We start from the raw sequence: 12,426 nt of genomic DNA on the forward strand, positions 1-12,426 counted from the left end.
ATGTTGTATTAGTATTTTAATGTTTTCTGGGTTAGATGCCTTTGGTCCCATCTGTTAAAGCGGGGGCTCAAAATCAAGTTAATCAATGAATACAGATTTGTGAATAAACTCACAAAAATTACTAGCTAGTGGCACTAAACAGACAAATAAATACATTTTTCAGCTTGGTGGAGTCTGGCCAGAGAGGGATAGAGTATTCTGTCTGGAATTCCTTAACTTGCAAAGCTAGCATGAGTTAATACTGAAAAATGGGTTAATATCCAAAAACTTTCTTAAAAGATCATTCATAAAGGTTCAAAGGCACAATTGAAATTAAATACTCTGCAGACATTTGAGCTCACAGCAGTTGGGCTACATCTACTATTAAGAAATCCCCCACCTAGTGCCCTTGAATCGGGCTTAGAGTGTGTGCTGCATCTATGGTTAACCCTCTGGAGGACTACATCTCCAAATATGATTTCCTAGAAATCTATCAGAAGGAATCAAGGAAATGATAAACTTGCCCCCCAAAAGGGCAGCCTGGTTCTCTCCAGCTGTGTTGAATGACAAATCCCACCATCCCCACCAAGCACAGACATGAAGGGGCCTCGGGGCCAAATTATTTTTATTATTTATTTTATTTGTATGCCACCTTTCTCCCAGAAGGGACCCAAGGCGGTTCACAGGGGGGAAAAAAACACTAAAAATTGCAATAAAATTTTAAACAATTACACTTGATGTGATCATGCTAGCTGGCAGATTCTAGGATGCTATTATCCCCCCCCCATCCCAAAAAAGCATTTTTCATATAGTTAACAGAACAGATTATCCAGATGGTAGGGGTGGAACAGAGGATTGTGCTTATTTTACCTGAGAAGTTGTATGGAGCTGCATCTTAACTTCCCCCATTATGTTATTCCTGGACTGAAAGCTGCCCCAAAGTTGTTCGCAGTTCAAGAGGGAAACCTGTCTTTTCCCCTGTAACAGAACTATGGGAAGGAGAGTCTTAACTTTTAATTGTGGGTTAGGGATTTGTGTTGATTAGTGTATTATGTTTTTACTTTTGATTGTTACCCACCTCGATCCTTCGGGGAGAGGCGGCTATAAATAAATCATATTATTATTATTATTATTATTATTATTATTATTATCCCATTTCCCCTTACTATTTCTCCAGTCTGATTAGTAGCTCCCTGTCCCACTCCCAGCTGCTATGAAGGGTAAAAAGAAGCCTGAAGAAAACGGTGTTGGGACATCCGGTCTCAGATCTTCCCTGTCATGGGTAGTTTGGCCCTGGTTGTTAAAGAGGTTTGCATATTGAGTTTTCCAGAACCAACAGGGCTTAGGTCCAGATTATTTGAAAGGCTGTGTCTCCCCGTTTGAACCGGCCAGGGTTTTAAGATCATCAGGGGGAAGGCTTTCTCTTGGTCCTGCCACCATCGAAGGCTTGCTTGGTGAGGACACAAGAGAGAGCCTTCTCAATGGTTGCTCCCAGTCTCTGGAACTCCCTTTCACTGGAGTCTAGGCTTTTCTTTTGTTGACAAGCAAAAACATTCTTATTTAAGCAAGCTTTTAGTGTGTAAGCAGGCAAGGTTTTTTAATATAGATGTATGTTTTATCTGTTTTTAATTTTTGTATGATTTTTAATAGGTTTTATAGGGTTTTAATCATAGATGTGGTATTTTAATTTGATTTCAGGCTTTTTGTAAACGCTTTTAATTTGCTGTTGTGGAAGGCATGTTGGGTCTCATACTGAAAGAAATGTGGTATATAAATAAGGCATGTAAGTAAGTATGTAAATACCTAAACACCTACCAAAAATGAAAGGAGGAAAGAGGAAAAAAAGAAAAGGGAAAGGCTAAGAAAGTAGTTCTAAATGCCTACGTCAAAGAAAGTTTACAGAATGAAAACAAGAGCAAAACTGAAAGGGATGGACATAAACTTGAATCAGAAACTCAAGTGGTCAAGTCCATCATTAGCTTACAGGAAAAGGAGGCGTCCAGCATTTGCCAAGCTTTTGAGTTTTGTCTAATAACGTGTTGATTTCTCCACTGGAGCTTTGTGAGTCCATACGACAACAACCATAAAGATGCTATAAAAACTTTATGAGGGGAAGGAAAGAGAGAGATTAAAGGCACCTCTTTCCAACACCTTCCAGAGATCAGGGTCCCTTTCACATCACCATTTTAACTGCCATGGCAGCATCCTGGTGAATCCTGGGGTTGGCAATTTGGTGACAAAGAATTCTAAATACCCTACCTTAAATTGCAGATAGCTCTAAGCATGTGTGTGTTAACTGCCCTTGACTTAGCCCTGACTCATGCAGACCCCTGTGCCAAGCCCCCTTGTCCTCCATTGCTCTGCTTAGGTCCTGTAAATTTAGGCTTGTGACCTCCCTGATTGAGTCTTCCTCTCTTTCTGCTGCCCTCTACCTTTCCTAGCATTATTGTCTTTTCTAATGAGTCATGCCTTCTCATGATGTGGCCAAAGTATGACAGCCTCGGTTTCATCATCTTGGCTTCCAGGGAGTATTCAGGCTTGATCTCATTAAGAACCCATTTGTTTGACTTTTTGCCTGTGGGCAGTAGCACTCTTCTCCAGCGCCACATCTGGAATGAGTTTATTTTCTTTCTGTCAACTTTCTTCACCGTCCATCTCTCACATTTCTTACATGGTGATTGTTGTTCCAGAGATTGTTGGATTATAGCTTCCATCAACCACAGCCAACATTGCCACTGTTGAGAAATGCTGGAAGTAGTGGGCCAACAATTTCTGGAGGGTGACATGATTCCTACTCCTATATGATGTGTGTTAAATAGAATAAAGAAAAGGAGTCTCTCCCATTTTGTTTAACTTGATGCTCTTCTATTGTGTTGTGCCACAATCCTACCATCTCTCAGCTATCCTCCCCATTGGCCATAGTGGCTGAGGGATGATGGGAGCTGTACATCTGAGGAAAACCAAAATGGGGAAGATGGTAAGCCACTCAAACTAGGTTGAAAAGCAGGAGAGACCCAGACCTGTTCCCTTCCAAACAGGAGATTGGCTTAACTTGATGAAGCACCTGAAATACTAGAAGTGTTATCTCACTCAGTGGAGCAATAGCTGTGGTACCTTATAATATTCGTCTAAAAAAAGGAAGGAAAAGTGCATTGCAGCCAGCAAACACAGATTCTTTAATGAAGGTCAGCATTCTGCAAGCAGCATTCATGATGCTGATTTACAGGAGGTTTGTATTCCTGTTTGTTTTGCAGGTGGTTTTCCCCACCTCCCTGCCAGTAAAAACTTCCTATACTACATTTATGAATGTCAGCAAACCACAAAAGCAGAACCACTAAGAAAGCTGGCATTACAAGCTGTTTCCTATACGGGTGCCTGTAAAAACTAAATGATTGTGTAAAATTCTGCATGTATTGGCAGTGGATGAATTTTGCCATGGGACTGGGAAATTAATGTCGTGTTCAGTTGAGTTCAGTTCATCTTTATTACAGTCATAGACCAGCATTACATCTTGTGGAAAAAACAAGGCAGAACATAGAAAAGTTACTGGGGGAGGGGATACAACTCAATATCCCAAGCTGCATGGCTATACCTCAAACCAGGCCTCAGTATAGTTGCATGAATAATAATAATAATAAAACAAGGTACATTAACTATCTTTTCTACCGATGAGCAGAGCTGCAGTTTGGGCCAAAACTCAGAAGGGCTGTAGCCTTTGTCAGGTGTAAAATTGCAGATCATAGGACAGAGCAAGGAGGGAGGATGATACAAAACAGTGGCTTAGGGGTTAGACCCAGTTAGCCACTTCACCCCGAGCCATAGATGGGTGCCAGTATTTAAGACCACAAGCATACATCTGAATGCAGGTATTCTAATATTAATGTGGCAAGAGTGTGTTTGCTGTGATCAGCAATTTTCCTTCTTCATTGCAGACAATCTAACCTACGTTCAGCCACCTCTGCTTTAAGGGATGGTGTCATACACTCTTTATTCAGAGTGTGTAAAAGTGAGCTAGGGATACTGACAGTTGAGGTAAAGAAATAAGAGTTCCACGCTCCGCTTGTATCTTTTACATACGGGGCGGGGGAGTGATAGGATTTAATTTGAGCAGGGGTTTCCCCATTTGATCAGGGCTCAGTTCTTTGAACTGTGTATTTGTCCCCCACTTCCTCTTATGAAAATGAGCTTGTCTGGAAGAGCAAAAAGGCCAGTGAGTTTGCACATACATTGACATAATTTTGTGTTTTCAGCCCACGACTTGCAGCTGTGAAAGTATGAACCGAGTAACACCACTGAAACAGTTTTTGGGGTAACATTAAAATACTGTCTTGGCGTCCACAATTTGTATGCACTGGAGTATCCTTTGATAGCCTGGCACCCTGCAGATGTTTTGGAGTACAGCAGTCGTTATTCCCAGCAATAGGATGACCATTGGCTGTGCTGTCTGGGAACTGCAGACATTGCAATCAGAGTCTGGAACCCAGTGAGTGACACATGCAGCACAAGTGTGGCTTATGTATACGTATGCCTGTTTTTAGAGGGAGAGCAAGGTGCTGTTCTGTAGCCCTTTGCAGGATGTCCAAAACTTTCCCACCCTCACTGCTGTCAAACCCAGGGAGGCACTCCTGCCGCTAGTGCTACACTATTGCTTCTTTTCAGTGAGGAGGGGAGAGAACTAGTCCAAAAAAAGGCAGCATGATGCAGGGGGCAGACTCAGAACTGAAAGGGCAAGGAAACTGTTTTAGGCTGTCAGCCCAAGACACCTGGGAATTGCCCAGTTTTGGGGCCATTGGAGTCATCTGATGTTGTGCTCATTGAATAATAAAAATGCTTGTATGAATCCACCCACAAAGGAACCGAGAAAGAACGACTAAGCGTTTTTGATGGGTATCTCAGGAAGTTGATTACTCATTAGGAAGAATCATAGAGGAGGTTTTGGTGGTTCTTAGAATGATGTATCATAGATGATCCAGAATATACCCGAAGACCCATGACAGCTAATTAAGACCTCAAGCAGAAAGGATAGACAGCTTTTGATGATCATATTGTGTATAGAGACAGGTGGTCATGATATCCTATTTGTGAATCTTCCAGAGATATTGGGACAAGGGTGTGTGGGTGTAAAAGTAATATCCAAGCAGATGGACTTTAATCTCAGCAGCAGGAGAAGCTAATGACATCAGTTTCGAAAATTTAGTTTGGACAGCTGCTCTCAGATTGTCTCAATCAATATGACCACTGGCCAATCTGCAAATCTGAGCGTTGTAGCCACCTCCACCCCATAATTTGACAAGTTCTAGATCTGTAACACTATTCAGTGTTTTGGTGGGAGCTCTGTGGACTGTTAGTGTTTAAAATTCTTACGGTCTTAGTGATTTTGCTTCAGCCTCTCCATGGACATGCTAGCCGTTAAGGCAAGTTTCTATTTGTTGTACTTTCCGCTGGGGTGGCTTGGAAGTAATATTTCCACCACCACAATTAAAACTTTACGCAGATCCTTGTTTGCTTAGGATTTTAAAATATATGTCATCGCTTGTTTTGAAAGGATTTTTGCCAACAACATAGAAGAGGCGAGACATTTCATCAAGAGTCCTTCTCTGGCAGATAGAAGATATCCATGGATTTTTGCACAACATTTGTATTTGCTGTTGTCTCTACCGAGCCACTTTACCCTGTTGTGTAAATCACAGAATGAGGTAATGGAATTCGCAGCTTTACTACTTCAAACTGGTAGTAGGAATGGCCATGTTTTAAAGGCTCCCTCCATATTAAACAAAAAATTGGTATTCTCTCCCTCATAAATAATCAGTGAGATGTTTCCTTTTCCCTTGGTGAACTAGCAATAGCACTTACATTTTTGTACCACTTTATAGCGCTAAACACTCCCTAGGTGGTTTACAATATGTTAGTCAATTATTATTTGCAGGGAGTGGTTGCTATTTTTATTTTTTATTTTTTAAAAAGATATTTTTCAGCTTAGCTTTGAGACATGACTTAATGCCAACCAGAAAAGATCCATCGAATAAAGTGTTGACACTTGGAAAATTCACATTAATTCAATGGATCTAACTGTACTAGGAACTCACAATAGGATTTTGCCTATGATGTTCAAAGTAACTTATAATCAATGCCTAATCAGCTGTTAATAAGTTTAATATAAAACAAACTACAGCAGCTACAATAACAGAAGGTTATGATGTGAGCAACCAGTCACTGGGGTAAGTACAATTGTCTACACTAGAAAGGAAGAGGCACTAGGGACCACATTGCAAACATGGGTTGTCTAATGGAGCACACTAGAGAATTCCAGAAGAAAATCTGTTTGTGCTTTATTGACTATACTAAAGCCTTTGACTGCATAGATTAGGAAAAGCTATGGCTTGGAAGGGGAGTGCAACAACATCTGACCGTCTTGATACATAACCTCTACTCGGGACAAGAGGCTGCTGTTAGAACAGAATATGAAGAAACAGAATGGTTCCCAAATGGCAAAGGAGTAGTGCATATTATCACCTTATTTAATCAACCTGTATGCAGAAAATATTTTTCACACGGCAGACTTAGAGTCAGAAGCAAGAGAAGTGAAGACCAGAGGAAGGAACACTGACAACCTAAGATGTGCAGACAATACAATACTGCTAGCAGAAATAGCAAGGTCCTGGAACAATTATTGAAGACGGTCAAGGAGGAAAATGCCAAGGTAGCCTTAATGCTAAACATTAAGGAAGAAAAATATGGCCATGAAAAATCTTTTTAAAAAATGCATCCCAGACAAGAAAGTCAAAACAGTCATTGAGTTGCCATACTATCGTCCAAATCAGGGCTATCATATCACCTCCTAACATTTTCTTCTCCAGGCTAAATATAACCAGCTCTCTAAGTTGCTCCTTATAAGTCATGGTTTTCAACTTTCATCATTTTGGTCATCCTCCTCTAGACACGCTCCATATTCTCAACATCCTTTTTGAATTGTGGGGCCCAGAACTGGGCACAGTGTTCCAGGTGGGGCCTGACCAAAGCAGAACAGAGTAGCACTATTACTTTTCTTGATCTAGACACTATACTTCTGTTGATGCAGCCTTGAATCACACTGGTCCTTTTAGCTGCCACATCACACTGTTGACTCATGTTCAACTTGTGGTCTACTAGGACTGCTAGATCCCTTTCATGTATACTGCTGTCAAGCTAGGTGTCCCATATCCTATATCTGTGCATTTCATTTTTTTCTCCCTAAGTGTAGTACCTTACATTTCTCCCTGTTGAAATTCATTTTGTTAGTTTTGGCCCAGCTTTCTAATCTATACAGGTCTTTTTGAATTTTGGGCCTCTCCCCTAGCTACTCCTTCTAATTTAATGCCATCTGTAAATTTGATAAGCATGCCCTCTATTCCTTCATCCAAGTCATTGATAAAGATGTTAAATAGCACTGGGCCCAGGAGAGACCCCTGTGGCAACCCACTGGTCACTTCTCTCTAAGATGAAGAGGAGCTATTGCTAAACACCCTTTGGATTTGTGCAGTCAGCCAATTACAAATCCACCTAATAGTTGCTTCCAGGCACAGTGTATTGTGTACTGTATATTGGTGCTGTTTTAACATATAAGCTGCTTTGATTGCCCTGCAGCAGAAAAGCGGGATACAAATAAAAGTTGTATTATTATTATTATTATTATTATTTATTGTACAACCCACATTTTACTAGCTTGTTTTCAAGAACAGCATGGGCTGACCTTGTTGAAGGCTTTAGTAAACTAAGGATATGCTACATCCACAGCATTCCCTTCATCTACAAAACTGGTAATTTTACATAAATGAAAAGATAAGATTAGTCTGGCATTTGCAATTACGACATTAAATAAGGAAATAATAAAAGTCTTCCCTCCCCCCTCTGGCACCTCTTCAGGAGGTTTACTAGATGATATAATTGTTAATTGCAGATTATTATTATTATTATTATTATTATTATTATTATTATTATGTTGGGAGGGGGAGTCCCATGGCAATAAAATATATTTAAAAGGGGTCCCTGATACGGAAGAAGATCTGCACCTTCTGAGTACATGGTAAAGGCATAAAGCAAATATTTTTGAGAAGGACTTCTGCAGTGTAACCACCAGTCCCACAGAAGAGGCCTGGATTGCACTTCCCTATGACATATAGCCCCAGCATGGTCACCAATGATGAGTTCAGCACACAGATTCATACAGTGCCATGATTTCTTCCTGTGGAATCCTGGGATTTGCCATTTTGTATGGTATTTAGAATTCCTTACCAAACAGCTCAAGTTCCATGGTTTAAGGGGTTCTATGTACCTCCCTAACAATGGAATCATAAAGTTGGAAGAGACCACAAGGGCCATCCAGTCCAACCCCCTGCCATGCAGAAACTCTCAATCAAAGCATCCCCATTGACAGATGGCCATCCAGCCTCTGTTTGAAGACCTCTAAGGAAGGAGACTCCACTACACTCCGAGCGAGTTTGTTCCACTGTTGAACAGCCCTTACTGTCAGGCAGTTTCTCCTAATGTTGAGGTGGAATCTCTTTTCCTGTAGCTTGCATCCATTGTTCCAGGTCCTGTTCCCTGGAGCAGCAGAAAACAAGCTTGCTCCCTCCTCAATATGACATCCCTTCAAGTATTTAAACAGGGCTATCATATCACTTCTTAACCTTCTCTTCTCCAGGCTAAACATCCCCAGCTCCCTAAGTCTTTCCTCATAGGGCATGGTTTCCAGACTCTTCACCATTTTAGTCACCCTCCTTTGGACACGCTCCAGTTTCTCAACATCCTTTTCGAATTGTGGTGACCAGAACTGGACACAGTATTCCAGGTGAGGCCTGACCAAAGCAAAATAGAGTGGCACTATTTCTTCCCTTCTATTGATGCAGCCTAAAATTGCATTGGCCTTTTTAGCTGCCACATCGCACTGTTGACTCATGTTCAAGTTGTGGTCTACTTGGACTCCTAGATCCCTTTCACATGTAGTCTCCTTCAGCCAGGTGTCCCCCATCCTAATAGCTCCTAGGATTGCAAAGGATGGAGCCATGGCATTCAAAAGTGGGGTCAAATCATGCAGTGAGGTATCCTCAAAAACAATCCCTTGTATAGACTGCAGCCTAGAGCTTTGTAGATTAAAAAAACCAACAAACACAGTAGCACTTTGAATTGTGCCTGGGAACAAGTTGGGAGCAGGTGCTGCTCTTTTATAAGCAATTTAATATTGTAGCTCCCTGGCTGTCCATTCTAGTTTCAGTGTAACTTCAAGTAAACATTACCAGATTGAGGTGAGTTATGTCAAATTTCACAGAAGGGACACAGTTATCATTCTGAAGTTGGTAGGAAAAGGCACTCTGTGCCCTAGATTCCACTTGGACATCTTTGACCAAGGTTGGCATTCATTGAACCTGCTGCAACAAAGAATTTTACCACTGCCTTTTGCATGTGTGGAATGGCTCCATACATACTACATTGCTACAAATGGTGCTTCTTTCTGTTCTGAGGTTTAGGAAAAGAGGATTCAGGAATAACCATGGAATGTGTATTTGCACATTAAATGATAAACATCACATTGTTTTGGAGAACATTAACTCATCTCTTTCCACTTCTCATTTTAGCAGGTTGGCTAAAAAAGGTTGGAAGTATATAAACATCTACTACAAATATCTCGAAGGCAAAATCTTGAAGGTTGTTTATTGTGTGTGTGTGTGTGTGTGTGTGTGCAAGCTACCACTTGCTTATGTAGAACATGCTCTATAAAATGAGATCAGTGACCACAGCTTCTGAAATGCCTCTCCTTTTTTTGAAATGCCTTCCTCAGCAACATTCTTCTGTTTCCATCCTCTCAGGTTGTTTATAAGATCCAGGTAAAACTCACCTTTACATTTGCAGAGAGCTTTTCAGGCTTATTGATCCTTGTCATTTGGGATTTCCGCTTTGTGATGCATCGGGTTTGGGCTGGCCTTTTCATTTTATGCTAAATTTTATCCTTCATCCTTTCAAGGGAGTGCACCAATGTTACTACGTTCATTTATTAGCATCCCTGCTTGGTTACCAAGAAAGAGTTCATGTTCACCACCAAAAGTGAGGGCCTGTTAACAAGCACATACTCATCTCTCTAGAACTCCCACTGACTTCATCACTACAACAGTAGTGCTAGAATAAGAGCTAACAATTTGGCTGATATTGCACAGTGAGCTTTGTTACAGAGTGCCTGCCACATATACCTTGCCCTGCTATAAAAATAAATAGGTTTGGAAGAGTTAACGATTTTATAGCACATTTTTCTTTAAAAAATAAACAAATTTATTGTTATTTCCACTATGTTGACACCAATATCATGCACTAAATTCTAAAATGTATGGGTATTAATAGCCCAATAGCCACACAAGCATACTCTCCTCTTCCTTTTCCTTTTATTGACTGAACATTGGAAAAATGGATGTAGCTTACCTATTTTTCTGGTCCAGTTGCTAGAAATGGATATAGTATCTAACCCTAAAACTAGTAACATGCCCAATTTTCCATTACTTTTCTCCCCTACACCTTAAGAGAAAAGTTACAGAAGGAAGATCATTGGTTAGATTTTAGGTTGCAGGTGCGGATGAGTTTAGTGTATCGTGAAAGATCGCCTCCCCTTTCTCTATTCTCTGGTCAAATTCTAGAATAATTCCTCCTGACACCATGAAAATGATACTATCCTGCCCATTTTCCCCATTATAGGTTTCCCTGTTGAGTTTCACACTTGGCTGAAAGACAGAGAGAATAAGAAAAAAGCTTTGGGTAGAGCAGATGTTCCCAAATCCTAGGGAGAAAAAAACCAAAGGACACAGTAATTATTACTAGAACACCTTTTAAGTTGACATGAAAATAAGAAATGAGTTACACAGAACTTGTAGTATCTGTCATTCCAAAGCATGCTCTGATTCCCTCCTTGGGCTGAACCTTAAAAATCATTTTAACTCCTGCTAGTACTCAAATTCATGGGTATATGTGACAAGGAATTAAACTGGGATTTTAAAAATCCAACAGCTTGTGCCTAGATGAGATACGGAATTAATTTTATCCAGCCCTTTGCCACAAAGTGCACACCAGCCACACAATGATTTCCTTACAGAGGAGGCCCACATACTCTTCCCTGAGAGATAAAAATACCATTTCGTTCTGGACTCAGAGGCACCTTTACAATTCACAAACACTTAAGAGAGACACCTTTTTTGTGTCACCACTGCAGCAGCAGCTTGTGTGTGCTTCACATCCTTACTATTATTTCCCTCTTTCATTGCAACTGCCTTAGCCAAAAGACAACCTCCTGCTCATTTTGCCTCCCACTCAGCAACTGAACCAGCCTGTTTCTCCTAAGAGTAGGCTACTCCTTTCTTCCAACAGCTTATGGTAGTAGCAGGTGGAGAGCCCCTTCCAGTTGCAGCCTTGCCACCCCCACAGCAAGATGAGATCTCCTGATCTCTCTCTCTGTAGATACACATCTAGCATCATTAATTTACTTACTGACATTATTATAACAAATAATAATCAATAATAATTATAAAATTATCTGCACCCCATCTTTCAAGAACACATAGCTTGCCTCACTCAGACTGATGTACCTTTTCCCTAACCAGTGCCCCTTCGCAGTACATAATATCCTTATAATTCCACATTTACAGCCATGGCTGCATCCTATGGAATGCTAGGGTTTGTAATTTAGTGAGGCCCTACCACTCTTCCTAAACTGCAAATCCCAGGACACCATAGAGTGGAACCATGGCACTTGGGATCATAATGTTGTAGCTGTGTAGTGTAAAAGGGCCCCAGGTGTCTCAGGTGCTTTTAGTGATGGCAGAGCTCAGCTCAGAGTCCAGTGGCGCCTTGGTATTTGCTGGGATTTGGTTCCAGGATCCTCCATGGATACCAGAATCTCTGGATGCTCAGGTCCTCTTATATACAATAGCATAGTAAAATGCTGTCCCTTATATAAAATGGCAAAGTCAATTTTGCTTTTTTGACATTATATATTTCAAAAACATTTGCAAGCCGTCGGGTGGATATGGCAGGTCGACTGTATCCACATCCAGGTTGTGCTGCTGTTGAAGAGTGGTGTGTATAAGAGAATGTGCAATATCCAAAGCAGGAGTGTGGTAGCAGGGCATTTTCCAGGTGCACGACTCCCTCCTTTTATAGGTAGCCTTTCACTGAAGAGGCCAAGGTGTGCTTTGGCCCACAAAGAAAGTGTCTTTTGTGTGGCTCTCCAGCAGGGATTTATCGCTTATTACACACTGCAATTCCCTGGGGAACCATGGGAATTGATTTGGCCAAGGTGTTGAGACATCTCAATGCCCCGGTTGCCTGGTCCAGAATTTCCAGAGGGACTATTAAGCCATTTTTAGCCTGCAGTATAGAAAAATCCTTAAAGGCCTTGGCCTAGCAGCCACAAAGACATTGATTTCACTTCAT

The sequence above is a fragment of the Sceloporus occidentalis genome, unplaced genomic scaffold, assembly GCF_023333645.1.
Source record: "Sceloporus occidentalis isolate IW3139 unplaced genomic scaffold, rSceOcc1.0.p SCAF_7, whole genome shotgun sequence".
Lineage (NCBI taxonomy): Eukaryota > Metazoa > Chordata > Lepidosauria > Squamata > Phrynosomatidae > Sceloporus > Sceloporus occidentalis.